Below are 15,378 nucleotides of genomic sequence, written 5' to 3'. Positions count from 1 at the left end.
CAAAGCCCAACTCTGGGAGCTATTGCGAGCAAGAAGCACGGACTCGATCTGGCTGTCCGAATCGAGCATCGTACTGGCTCAGTTGGAATTCACCTCAATTGTGCGCCACGCTTAGCTTACGGCCGAGACGTACGGAGCGGTTTGGACCCGGAAATGATTCGGACAGAGATTTTGCGCTTGTTCGCATCGTACTTTGACGTCCGGACCCGTGTACGAACCGGATGGAAATTCAGCCTCCGAATCTGATCCGCTAATGCCGGAACCAATTCGGTGCCCTTCAGACCGAGATCGGAATTGGCCCTAGTGTTTTCACAATTGTTGTCCATTTGAGTTAATGTGGCACAAATACCTACTTGACTTACGTCAACAGTGACACAACAAGGTAAACTTGGGTCTAAAGGTTTAAGAACAGGATCATCACTTAAGGCAGACTTCACAATCTTGAGGGCCAAAACACAATCAATGCACCATTCAAACTTGATTCCTTTTTTTTGAAGATTGCTTATGGGACGTACAATGGATGCAAAGTTTGGTATGAACTGCGATTAGTACTCACATAGCCCCAATAATGACTTGACACCTGCTTTGTCTTCTGGATCGGGTGCATCAATTATGGCTTGAAGCTGTCCTGGTCGTGGACTGACTCCATTATGAGAAATAACATGTCCTAAGTATTCAACTTTGAAGCACAAACATTAACACTTTTCCTCCTTCAACACTACGCCACGTTTTTTAAACAAAGTTAACACTTTTTCGCAAACAAGGTCAGGAGAAGCAAGATCCTTACCAAAAATATGAACATCATCCTGAAACACTAGGACCCCATCAAGATCCCTGAGTATATTGCTCATTATCCTCTGGAAAACAGATGCCGCTGACGCAAGCCCAAAAGGCATGTGACAGTAGCAAAATGTTCCCAAAGGTGACACAAATGCTGTAAGATGGCGTGATTCAGGATCAAGTTCCCCTGATGGTAAGCACTAGCTAAGTCGAGCTTAGTGAAATAGCATGCTGTTCTAGTGGAAGAGAACAGGTCACTAATCTTTGGTAAGGGATGAGAATCTATCCATATCTCCTTATTCAGGGATTTCAAATTGATACAAACATGAAAATCTCCTCCCCTTTTCCTAGCTACAACTAAAGGAGAAAGCCATAATGAAGAGTCTGTCGGTTCAATGATCCCTTTGGCACACAGACCCTTTAATTATTTTTCTAAATCCTCCCTCACATTGAATGGAACTCCTCTAAGTTTGTGTTTCGTGGGAAGAGCACCATCTTTAACGATTATCTTGTGCCTGAATCCTTTAATTTTGCCCAACTCCTTACTAAAAACATCAGGGTATTTGTTCTTCCACACAAGACTAGCATCTTCGCAACCAACAACTAACATTTGCTCCTTTGCTCCAGGTTTGAGTATCATGCCGAACAGGCCCTGATGAAACCAACCAAATATGTTGAGTCCCTTTACTGCAACGTATACCGTTCCTTTTATTCTCCTACCTTTGAATTGCATTTCTTCTTTTAAATAACCTAATAAATCAATTCTCCGCCCCTCATACGGGACAGGAGAGCGATCACGTGGAGATAGATATTGAGAACCATTGCAGGTTTCTTCAAACAATTTCTGAGTGATCATTGTAATCATTGTGATCTTGGCCCCTGAGTGATCCCCCACCTTAATATCCACAATAGGATCAATACACAAAGATGGATCACCCGTTATCACATATTGGGAGGAAGCAGGCTTGACATAATCTAGTTCATCTGCACTTCTGATAACAGAATTAACCTCCAGGTCAGATTCGTACTCAGATTCAACACTACAAATAGTTGGCTTCCTAACACTCTTTTTCTTTAAGCAAACTTTGGCAAAATGCCCCATCTTTTTGCAGTAATTACACATGACATTATTATCGGGATAACGGGAACCCTTGACATGTGGTGGATTCCCACATCTGATGCACATGTTATTACTATTCCCTTTAGTGGAATTAGCTAGTTCAGAATTGGGCTTGGAAAGGTTGTTTGACCGATTGAGTAGATTTAACACGATACTTCACAGGATTATTAGCATTGACTACATCAACAGCATCATGCGGCTGGTCATCTAGTTCTTTTAGCGAGACCATAGATATTTCTATACTCTTAGCAATTTTTATAGTTTCATCTAGAGATGGATCACCCAAACTCAACAGTTTCTGTCAAATGCTCTTATCTTTGCATTGACAAACAAACTGATTTCTAATGAGTTTAAAGAACGTATACCTTAGAACCATCAGGCTTGGTTGCTTGTCAAATCTGGTTCTCAACTTAATGATGTTTTGCTCATATTCATCAATGCCGTCAAGTTGTTCTTGAGAAAGAGGTTGAAGAGGTTAATGGATAGATCTTCCCTCAAATCCTGGGGAGTGAAGAAGGAGACATTTTTACCTTTATGCACTAAAACGTAGAGCACCTATGGCTCCCAGATACATTTGGAAAGAGTCATACCAAATTTCCCACCTGACTGGAGGATCACCAGCAGAATCAAGAAACGAAGGTGGTGGATTGACGGATTGCATAGTGCATAATTCTGATGAGCTTGGCAAATGTGATAAAGAAATGATGCACAAATGTGACAACAACTAAAGTAGTATGTATATAATAAACAAAAAACATGAAAATGTAAATATATGAATATCAGACATAAAAAATATTTGAAACTGTACTTATATGTATAAACTAGCGGCCCGTCCCGACGCTGTCCGGGAGCAATTAGGCTTCAGGCCCGACGTTGTCCGTGGGTCCCCTGGAGCCTTCCTCCATATATTGCAGTATTATACCTTTATGTTTACTTTGTATGCTTTTGTAACCTGCACACGTCACTTTTTTCTCCTGTAATGCACCGTTTGCTACGCTAATGCACCGTTTGCGAGCTCTTGTATTTTTTGCCTCACTATTGTCATTGCCGCTCCTGCACATGTCACTTTTTTCTCCTGTAATGCACCGTTTGCTACGCTAATGCACCGTTTGCTAGCTCTTGTATTTTTTTGGCTCACGATTGTCATTGCCGCTCCTGCACACATCACTTTTTTCTCCTGTAATTAAGCATGGGCCTAAAATCCGTTCCGCTCGCGGATTTTGCGGATTTTCGGCAAATTCGCAATCCGCGAACTCTCGCAAACTTGCCGAAAATTCGTAAATCCGTGTGAAGCGGATTTTTTGCTTGGTCGCACTTGCCAACTAGAATACTATACAATTTCGCGGGAGTAAACACTTGCGAACACGTAGATGCGGCGGGCAGCGACAATCTCGCAATTGCGAGATTGCAAAATTTGCAATTTCGCACAAGAAATCCACCAGCAGGCAGCATAAACCTTGAAAATTATGATTTTTATCAGAATAACTCCTCAGGTTGACATTTGCCTGCACTTTTTTTTGCAAGGAGTCCATTTTGGGGGGGGGGGGGGGTGGGAGGAAGGAAGTGCCCCACAGTCTCCAACTTCCTGTTCCTGCCAGCAGGCTCCTCCCAGTGCTTTCTTCATGTGCTGGTCACTTTGATTTGGATCTTGACCTGGAAGGTTTACTTTTTGTGGATGCTGCTGGATATTTGGATTTTTGCAAAACTGAAAGCACTCAGCAGGTGCAAAAGTTCAACCTTATCATTAGTAACCATTCCCTGTAGTGCCTGGAAGGATTACTTTTTGTGGATGCTGCTGGATATTTGGATTTTTGCAAAACTGAAAGCACTCAGCAGGTGCAAAAGTTCAATCTTATCATTAGTAACCATTCCCTGTAGTGCTTCCTGAGGGGCCCCTTCAGAGTTCAGTTGTCTACTTGCAACTATTCTATGACCCTGCTCTGACCCTCACAGCAGGCTCAGAGAATAGCTACAAGTACACAACAAAGTTCCTGTTAAAAACATTACACTGCAACAGAAAGCAATTACAGATAAGGAAGCAGGTGCCAGCCTGGAAGTTCAAATTCAGTGACACATTAATCAGCCCCTAATTCATTCTTGTCAGTTGAGGCAGGGCAGGTGTGCTTTTCCCCCCATAATCTACAGTGATGAACTAGAGGGTGGCATGGGTGAGCCAGAGGGTGGCATGGGTGAGCCAGAGGGTGGCAGTGGTGATACAGAGGGTGGCAGTGGTGAAACAGAGGGTGCTGTGATGAACCAGACGTAGAAACAACATGGTCGCAACCGTTGCTACCCGACAAGTAAGTTCGCGTTTGCGAACTGGTAAAAAACCCTTACGAAATGGCAGAAACACTTGCGAACAGAAAAAAAAAGGAATCCGCAAAATTCGTGAGAGTTCGTGGATTTTGCGGATTGCGAATCCGTAAATACGCAATTTCGCGGATTGCCAATTCGCAAAATCCGGCCATGCTTACCTGTAATGCACCGTTTGCTACGCTAATTCACCGTTTGCTAGCTCTTGTACTTTTTTGGCTCATGATTGTCATTGCCGCTCCTGCACATGTCACTTTTTTCTCCTGTAATGCACCGTTTGCTACGCTAATGCACTGTTTGCTAGCTCTTGTATTTTTTTTGCTCACGATTGTCATTGCCGCTCCGCGCTCCTTAATAAATAAATAAATAACCTACCTCATCCGCCGCTCACCGCTCCTCCCCGCCGCTCCTCGCCGCTCCTCGCCGCTCCTCACGGCCTATCCGCCGCTCCTCACCGCTCCTTCCCGCCTGCCCGCCGCTCCTCACCACTTCTTCCAGCCTGTCCACCACTCCTCCCCGCACTAATGTCCGCCGCTCCTCTTCTGCTCCTGCCGCGCTCCTGATGTCACCACGCAGGTCGCGGCCGGCGCTACTTGCAAGGGACTACTTTTTTTTCGTCAAATTTTTTAAATAACGTATCTTTTTTTAATTTATATAGCCTATGTCCATCTGCACACTCTGAGGATTCCAACGATGTATCGGGTGTGTGGATTGGCGCTGTGGTTCCCGAGTTTACCCGCCTCAAAGCCTCAAAGTTCTTCCTTTATAATAGTAGTATAGATTGCACAAATACTATGTCACTTTGTAGAGGTGTTTCTTTCACTGCGGATGCACAGATGAAGCACACAGTAGGATGTCGTAGAATGGATAGCAGAAAGTGTGTGTGTCACTGAAGACACCAATAATAAGGTACTTCCACTGTAAGATAGATGATGTTATAAAATTTAGGGTGTGTTCATCACCGCAGATGAACAGATGAAGCCTCATAGAACTGTATTGTGAGTAGGCAAACAGCGGTTGATTCATAAAACTGTATACTGATTGAATGAGCAACAGGAGCTTCTTGGGCTAAAAAGCGTATGTGTTGCTTCACATTAACTCTGTTGGGCTGTTCAACACAATGTGCTTTGGTCTCGGTCTGGGCAGCGTTCGACATGATAAAAAAAGTGTGTGCGTGTCACCGACGATGAAGAGACACGCTTGGTCATGGAAACCCAATGCTTAAAATGGTGTGCATGTCACCGACGATGAAGAGACACGCGTTGTCATGGAAACACAATGCTCATTCAAGACTGCACCAAAATGGCAGCTACGTTATGTGCACAACAAAAACAAGCCTCCCAATAAATTAAAATGGCTGCCTTCACGCAACGTGATGTGACGCGATGAAGTCACAGCTTGAAGACTTAAATGATTCCGACAATGGACCGACGAGAAGCAGGCTCGAGGAGGCAGCTGGAACAAGTATGAATGCATGATAGGTTTGGAGGCGCGGCGCGAGGAGACTTAGTGCAATATTGGCAGTTGCTGGAATTTAAAAGTAAACACTTTTCTTCTGGTTCCGAAAATGAGTATCTTAAATGTTAAAGAAAGCACAAGGCAGCCAACACCGAGATACACAAAATATCTCGTAGGGTGTGCACACCAAATGGCAGTTGCAGAAGGTCAGAAAGTAAACACTTTCCCTTTTGCTTAGAAAGTAAGCCCCTTTTTTTAAATGTCACAAAAGAGCAGGGCAGCCAGCAGAGACAGACACAAAATACCTTGCATTCAGAAGTCCAGATAAGTTATTCCTCAGCGGTTGTTCAGAAAAAAGTTGATGCAGGAGGCAGGAGTGTTCGGAAGTTTACAAAACAGCTGCGTGGGTACTTCCATGTAACCAAAGATCGTCGCCATAATTTTGTAGTAACCAGGTTTACGTAAGAAGTAGAAAGCTGGTAATTTATTGGCTACATGGAAAGCAGAGCCAGGAGGACCAGCTCTGCCAAAAGCTCCAACAGGAATGTACAATTTCAATACAGTTGCTAGGAGACCATAGATTCTAGAGCAAAACATCACAGGATAGATAAACTGCAGTATAACATAATAGATAAGCTGCAGCACAACACTGTCCTTTATTAATTAATCCGATAAAACATACACTTTTATGAAGTACCTCAAATGACCTCTGACTCCCTTAAAATTTTGCTATCTGGTGGGTTTAAAGTGTAGTAATCCCCCTTAACATGGGCAGTCGAGTGGAGCTCGTCAGCCCTGTAAGCACTTCTAGAAAATACCTGATGGTGACATTTTCTCTTATTAATCCTGTTAAACTCTGGAACATGCGTCATTGGATATTAACCAGTTGTTAGACCTGTCAGCCTAAGCGTTGTCTTCTCCCAAACTTTTTGTCTGTTTGCCTCCAATTTTGGTGATCTGTTTTTGTTGGACTTCGAACTCTGGGCACTTTACCATTACTAACCAGTGCTAAAGTGTATGTGTTCACTTCCCTAAACATGGTAACGTTGGTATATTAACAACACATCCGCAAGGGACAAGGGTCTATTTGTTTGACGTTGCATCTATCATTATTTTAGTAGGCTTGGGAGAGATATTAGAAAAAATGTTTTCTCTTCTATATCCTTTTTAATCACTTTTCACTTGCACTGCACTTCTCTTTTTCCATCATAATACACAGTGGATATTCCTACTAGTAATAAGATGACTAATGAATATAAATTGTTGTTGGTCATTACTGATTATTTTATGCAATGGTCACAGAGATCCTTTTGTATCAGAAGGGCTGAGTGGTAAAGAATGAAAGATATCCACATGATGACACTGGCCAGGCTATGCAGTTGATGGAAATCTGACGGGTTCGCATGGGTCTCTGTCCCTGTTTTTGCCTTGCTCATGAGCCTCGATTATGTGCAAAACTCCTTTCGGCACTCTGTTTATTAGTGGTAAGTTACATGGTTGAAGTTTGCCGTCTCTCTTTCTTCATTCATACATTCTTTGGACCACCAGATTTTCAGGTATTTGGAACATTGGTATATTCACAATTGGCATATTTAATTCACTTCTAAGACCCTAGTAAATTGTACTATATGTGCCCAGGGCCTGTAATTTAAATCCTGCTAGCAGGCCTGCAGTACTGATTGTTCCATCCACTTATGTAGCCCTTTAAACATGACTCAATACTGTCAAGCAGATCCTATGAGTGCAGTTTTACTGCTGTGTCGACTTGGCATTTAAAAATCCTTGCAAGCCTTAAACTCCCCTTTCATTATACATAAATAACCCCTGAAACAGGCCCTGAGTAGTGCAGGGTGCCAAGTAAGTAAAAGGTAGGACATATACTCTTTAGTTGTACATGTTCTGGCAGAAAAAAACACGCAAATGTGTTTTTACTACTGCGAGGCCTACCCTTCTCATAGGTTAACATTGGGGATTTCTTAATACATCTAATAAGTTGTAATTCATGATTGAGAAGGAGTAAATCTGTAAAGTTTGGTACCTATGAACTTGTACTGATAAATCCTCTTTAATGGCCAAATTGGACTTAATATTAAAACCGTAAAAATTCAACTTTTAGAAAGTTGGCACTTTTCTCTTGTTAAGCCCTTTGTGCCTGCTGCCTATCACCAATACACATCTAGGTCGGATGACAGCTGGGTTTTGTGCATTCCCTCTAGAAAATCGCACACAAAGGGAGCATAGGTGTGACTGATGGGCCATCCACATTCTTATGCCTCAATAGGCTGTTTTCTGTCCCCACACAAACGAGTGCTTAAACCCCTGGTGTTGTGAGTATGGAGACAGGATAGGAATGTAGGATGTCTGTGCACTTGAAAGTACCTCTTTGAAGTCTCTCCCACTTCAAAGGAACCAGTGGTATAAGAACTTGACTTCTGACCCTACCCATTCAGTACACATCGGGACCTGTGGATACTCAGCCAGGAATACGGAATGCTCTGCAGATAAAGGATTGCCGCTCGGCTGGTCTGCTGCTCTAGAAGAACTGTTTTTCTGCAGTGCTGACATGCCTGCTCCCGGATGTATGACGTTAAAACGCATACTTTTACAACGCCTACCATTACAACGCAGTTTTTACAACGCAGGATCCATTACAACGAAGTACTATTACAACGCATGTATTTACAACGAAAATACCTTTACAACGCATACCATTACAACGTAAATATTGGTAATTTAATAATATTTTTTTAAATGTCAATTAATTAAAATTAATATAATTTAATTTAATTTAATATTTTTTTTTAATGTAATTTAATTAAAATTAATATATTTTAATTTAATTTAATTAATATTAATTAATTTAATTAATTTTATTTAATTTAATCAATTTAATTTAATGTAATTTAAATTTAATTGTATTTAATTTTTACCCTGTATATAAATAATATATTATATTTAATAATTAATAATAATAATAATAATAATAATAAATAATGTAATCATTTAAAAAAATATCCCTTTACCCAAAAAACCAAAACTGACCCTTAACCCTAAAAATACCCCTTTACCCAAAAACCCAAAACTGACCCTGAACTCTAAAAATACCCCTTTACCCAAAAACCCAAAACTGACCCTGAACCCTAAAAATACCCCTTTACCCAAAAACTGAAAACTGACCCTGAACCCTAAAAATACCCCTTTTCTCAAAAACTGAAAACTGACCCTGAACCCTAAAAATACCCCTTTACCCAAAAACCCAAAACTGACCCTGAACCCTAAAAATACCCCTTTACTCAAAAACCCAAAACTAACCCTAAACCCTAAAAATACCCCTATACCCAAAAACTGAAAACTGACCCTGAACCCTAAAAATACCCCTTTACCCAAAAACTAAAAACTGACCCTGAACCCTAAAAATACCCCTTTACCCAAAAACTGAAAACTGACCCTGAACCCTAAAAATACCCTTTTACCCAAAAACTGAAAACTGACCCTGAACCCTAAAAATACCCTTTTACCCAAAAACTAAAAACTGACCCTGAACCCTAAAAATACCCCTTTACCCAAAAACTGAAAACTGACCCTGAACCCTAAAAATACCCCTTTACCCAAAAACTAAAAACTGACCCTGAACCCTAAAAATACCCCTTTTCTCAAAAACTGAAAACTGACCCTGAACCCTAAAAATACCCCTTTACCCAAAAACTGAAAACTGACCCTGAACCCTAAAAATACCCCTTAAAAAAACTCAAACATATACATTTTAAAATATAATTATATACTTACCAATACTTACGTTGTAATGGTATGCGTTGTAAAGGTACCTGCGTTGTAAAAAAATGCGTTGTAAATACATGCGTTGTAATGGTTTTTGTGTTGTAAAAATTTCGTTCTAATGATAGTTTGTTGTAAAAGTTGCGTTGTAAAGGTAGTTTCCCCTGCTCCCTTCTTGCCTGGGTGAGATGGCCTAGTCCTGAACCACTTGAACTCAGAGTGACTCAAGAGCTTGTCTGCTTGCCTCCTATTTGGAGTCTCAGGGACACAAAAGATTTCCAACTACTCCACAACCAGCAACTGGGCTCTTACATCTGAAAATCCCACCCTCCAAGGAGTGCCAACCCTGTCCTGGGCACTTGGAAGTGGGTACAGAGTTCTATAATATACAAAAACCATGCATTGATGCCATTTAGCCAATCAGAACCGGCACATTCCCTTTGAAGCGTACATATCACAATAATGCAGTGCATCGCTTTGCCAATGGCACAGCACATTGCCCCCATTCCCGACCCATCCTCGACTTGGGCGGCTCAATGACGACTCATCCTCTGCAAACCCTTGCTTCAATGACAACACGTTGCCTCTTTGATTCCCACATCACAGCTCCGTCGACGACACATCTAAGGTACTTTGCAGAGGGACAGGGCTGGTCCTATACCTGACCCCCATTCCATCACGGTCGACCTGAACTTTTGGATTTATTCCAGTCAAGCATGAATACATAGCCCCAGTTGGCGCTTTATGCGTTTAAGCACTATATTTCTTTAAAAATTCACAACTCAAGTTCTACGTTTTGAAATCTTGTGGTATTAGTCTTATTTTGTTCATTAAATTGAGGGCTATTTTTCTAACCAGGTGTGGTATAGTTTGTGTGGTGTTTTCACTGTTTTAAAGTTTGAAATGCGTCACAAATATTTAAAGCCTGACTGCTCTGTACTAGGCTACTAGAGGGTGACCACAGGTTAGTTTAGGGTGGGCATCTGACTTACCCTGACTAGGATTATGGTTCCTGCATGGACAGGTTGCATACCTCTGCTGACCAGAAAGCCAATTTCTAACACAAGTTCTTTAAATTACCACCTGTAAGTTCAGAGTTTAAAGTACTGCTATCACTCCAGCATGCCATACGCCATGGTGTCTTTTGACACTAATCAAACAGTGAACTTCTCTGACATGCAGTGCTTTTGCTGTCCTGTTTCCCAATGTGTATGGCTAAGATGGCCACAGGAATGGAGAAAGCGAAGACAGGAAGTGTCAGGCACAATCAGGAGAGAAGGGATGTGAGGGAAGGAACGCTTGCAGGGTTCATACGTAGAGGAATGATTGTATATGAGTTAGAATGTAGTGGTGCCAATACAAAGGGTTTTTGCACGGAAATGGAGAGGTTCACTGATGGTGTAGATGGACTTGGACATCAACCATGCCTGGAGAGATGATCAGTGATGTGGTCTGTTAAATAAATAGAAATAAGATACAAAATAGATGTGGGATCACAGCATGTCATTATGAGCCCAAAAACATATGTGTGAAGTTCTGTAAGCCAGTAATAGGTGCCTCATTTTGTTTGTGTCAAGCTCTGACTGTAAAAAAAATGTGTGTTGTTCTACATACATGTATGTGTGTGTGTGTGTGCGTGTGCGTGTGTGTGTGGGTGTGTGTGTGTGAGTATGTGGTGTGTATCAAGGTGTGAGTTTGGGTATGTGCGGACAAAGGTCCTTACCTTTAGATACATATACAGATCACAGTTTAGAAGGGTCCGAAGTTGGATTGAGTCAAAAAATAGGCCTGGGCTCCAAAATAAAAATGGGCCCCATTAGTGAATTAGATAGCTAACAAAAAGTGATCCAGGTTTGTAAATTAGGGCAGTTTTCATCTTAAAAAGACATGATGTGTAAGTGTTTTGCAAGGTGTGGAAGAATGCATGGATTTGAGTTTGCTGCAGGCAACACTTGTTTTCATATCAGAAAAATCAACAGCAAAACGCAGTCCATTAGACCATAAAAATAGTCCTGCAAAAAGCCAGTAAACGGCCCACCAACTGAGGGCCCTTTGGGAACTGCATGATTGCAGTATAGGCCAGTACAACCCTGGCAGAGTCTGTTGCAAATAATTGAGTGTGCATTTGTGAGGTTGGAGGTGTAATGGTGAGGGCCCTTACCTCACGGTATCTAAGTGTAGAAGCTGAAAGTGTCTGGATTTGTTGCAAACGTATGTGCCATGAGTGGAGGTCCTTATTTTGAGGTAACTATGGGGTTATTAGGATGGCGGGCGCGGTGCTGGGACCGGCCGCCAGATCTGCGGCGGTCCTGCACTACTGATTAGGATGCGACCACCACCCTGGTGGTCGCATTCCACAATATTGACATTGTGGCGGGTGCTGCTTACAGCTGCACCCGCTGCAATGCCAAAATGGCATTTTGTGCATTGCCTTGCACAACGTGGCAGGCACCGCGGTGCCTGCCTCCTTGTGCATGGCAATGTAAAGGTACCCCCCAAGTGCAGCCCCACACTCCCCGACCCCCGGGGACCGGCAACAGACCCCCAAAGCAATTCCCCGCCAGCCTTTCCAAGGCATCATCTGCACCATGGAAAGGCCTTTGAAAACACCCATCCTATTATGGTTGGCAGTGTCTTTTAGGCACCGCCACCATATTAGTGGCCAAGTCCGCCTGGCCGGATATCATAACAATTGTCGACCGGTGGAAAAGCGGCAGACGCACTTTGCGTCCACCGCGATACCCCCACCATAATAATATGGCGGGGGGTAAATCAAGTTGGGATGGTGGGTGGATCACCACCGCCGAGCCTGTGGTGGCGATCTGCCAACCATCCTAATGACCCCCTTAGTTCGAGTGGAGCGAAAAGTGTATTGTAAGTGTAGGTGTGTACATGTGGGGTGTCCTCACATCGAGGTATCTAGGTACTAAGGCACAAAGGTCTGGCTCTGCTGCAAGTGTGCATATATGTACTTGTGTTTGTGTGTGTGTGTTTGTAAGGGTAGCGGTTCTTAATCTGATGCATCTATGTATGAGAGGCAGGAATGGTTTGTTATGAATGAATGAATGACTACACATTTGTATAGCGCATGGCTACCCGGAGGCATCCCAGCGCTTCAAAGACCCATTCATTCCGGTGATTTAGGAAAACAGAAAGGTTTTAAGCAGCTTCCTGAACCTAAGATGGTTCGCTTCCAAGCGAATGGTGTCAGGAAGCTTGTTACAGAGCTTTGCTGCCTGTAGGGAAAAACGCCTGCCGCCCATGAGGGTTCTCTTTATCCTAGGAATCGCCAGTAAGTTCTTATTACTGGATCTTAGGGTTTGTGACGTTTGGTAGGGGCAAAACATAGGTTGGATCAAGGCGGGACCAGCCTTGGTCATGGCTTTATGTACAATGGTCATGGCCTTGAACTCAATCCTCTGTTGAACTGGCAACCAATGAAGTTGGCGCAGCGCTGGTTTGGCCGAGGTCCTTCGCGGGATGTCTAATAACATCCGGGCCGCACAATTTTGTACGGTCTGTAAGATCTTGACTGTCCCCTGTGGGGCCCCTGGGTAAACCGCATTGGAGTAGTCAAGGCGTGATAGGATCAGGGCCTGTACTAAAATCCGCCTCGCCTCGAACGGGAGGAGCCTAAGGATTTTCCTGAGTAATCTAATCAAGGCGTAACAGGTAGATGCTACCCTCCGGGCTTGCACCAAGAAATTCAGAGCTGGATCCAACCAGACTCCCAAATTCTTAATCTGTTCTTTTGGAGAAGGAGGTTGGCCGAGGCTACCCGGCCACCATACCTCCACCGAGGAGGGAGCATTGTGTCCCAGCATCACGACCTCTGTTTTTGCTCCATTGAGTTTTAGGAAGGATTCATCCATCCACTCACGGACTCTGCTAAGACAAGAGGAGAGGTTGTCGTAAGTTGAGTCCTGCCCTGAGAGGGTGATGACTAGCTGGGTGTCATCAGCGTAGGTAACCAGTTGCACCCCCAAGGAAGCACCACCTCAGCCAATGGCCTCAAATAGATGTTAAATAAGGTGGGGCTGAGGGATGAGCCCTGGGGAACGCCACACTGGAGATACATCTGAGGGGAGGCCACATCATCCTCAAACACAGCAAAAGTCCTATTGGAGAGGAAGGAGTGCAGCCACCTTAATGCGGTCCCAGTGACTTCTATATTGCTCAGTCTTTGAATCAGGATGGAATGATTGACAGTATCAAAGGCCGCGCTGAGGTCTAAAAGCAGTATGGCTGCGCAGCTTCCCAAGTCCACAATCTTTCTGGTTTCCTCCACCACAGCAATAAGGGCGGTTTCAGTGCCCTGTTTGCACCTGAACCCAGTTTGGGTAGGATGTAGGGAGTTATTATTTTCAAGGAAGGTGGCAAACAGGGAGTTCACATGTTTTTCGGCAAGCTTACTAATAGTAGGCAGCAGGGAGATAGGGCGATAATTTGCCCAATCTTCTGAGTTCAGGTTAGGTTTTTTTAACAGTGCCTTTATTCTCACCTGTTTCCACGAGGATGGCACTAATCTGGCTGCCAGTGAGGAATTGATCACCTCCTGAATAACTGGGGCCACCGTATCTGAAACCATGTTAAGAATGGTGGGCGGCGCAGCGTCAGCCGGGGATCCTGATTTCAGATTACCTAAGAAGGACTGAACCATCGGGCAGTCGAGCGGAGTGAGTTCCTTGAGCCTGATAACATCACAGGGTGGAGGAAAGAATGCCCCTGTTGTAAACTGCTGGAATGATGAATATATATTTGCCACTTTCGAGGCAAAGAAGTTTGCTAGTTCCGTACAGCGGGACTGGGCAAGAAGAGGATCACTAGTAGGACAGAGGGGAGTGACTAGGGATTTAAACATTTTAAAAAATTTCCCTAGGGGAGCTGGAGGCCGAGGTAATCTTATCTTGGAAATAGATGGACCGAGTAGTTTTAATTTCATGCTTATAGCTACGCAGTGCCATTCTATAGCTATCTTTGCTAGCTCCTGAATAATCTTTCCTCCATTTCCTCTCCTTCGGTCTGCATATCAGTTTTAGGGCTTTAAGTTCAGGGGTGTACCAAGCTTTTTTGTTTGCCCCACTGCGATGGGAGAGTTCAGATTTTGGGAGGGTGAGGTCCAATGATGACTCCAGCCATTGATTGTAGCGTGCATTGGCCTCTAGGGGATCAGTACTAATCCTGGGAATGGTTTCCTTAAGGTTCGAGGTCCATTTCTCTGTTGATAGTTTGGACCAAATTCGGCTCACTTTCTTAGTTATGTTTGCAGGTCCTATCTGTTCCTGGGGGGTCAAAGCGAAGAACAGGAGAGAATGGTCAGACCAGGGGACTCTCATAGAATTAACAAAATTCAGTTATAAGAGTGTAGGTTTGTTTGTAAGTCCTCACTTCGACGTATCTACGAACTAATGGCTAGAAGGGTCCAAATCTTTTGCAAGTGAGTGTCTGTGTGTGTGTGTTTATGTGTTTCTATATGTGAGACAAGAGACAGGAAGGGTCTGTTGCAAGTTTACTCAAATGTGTAAGATGGGGTGAGATATGAGGTGCTAACCTTGAGGTATATCAGGAGCAGAGGTTTGAAGGGATGGGTCTCTTGCAAGTATGTCATTATGTATGTTTGTGTGTGTGTATGTGTTTGAAGGTGGGGTCATACCCAAACATCAATAAATACAAGAAACTGGAAGGATAGATGTATTGCAAGTGTTCTTGCATGTGTAAAATGAGAGTGGAGTGGAGTGCAGTGGAGTGGAGGTGGTTACCTAAACGTATCTAGGGAGCTGAGGTTGGAAGACTTGTTCTGTTGCAAGTGTATGTAAATGTGTGTTTGTGTGTGTGTAGATGGAAGTGTATGTGCCTGTATGTGAGAGAGAAGGTGTATATCTTGAATTATGAAGGTGCAAGAGACAGGAAGGCTTTGTTGCAAGTGAGTGTGT

This window comes from Lissotriton helveticus, chromosome 2_1, assembly GCF_964261635.1.
Source record: "Lissotriton helveticus chromosome 2_1, aLisHel1.1, whole genome shotgun sequence".
Lineage (NCBI taxonomy): Eukaryota > Metazoa > Chordata > Amphibia > Caudata > Salamandridae > Lissotriton > Lissotriton helveticus.
Note: the sequence above shows the minus strand (reverse complement) of the source record.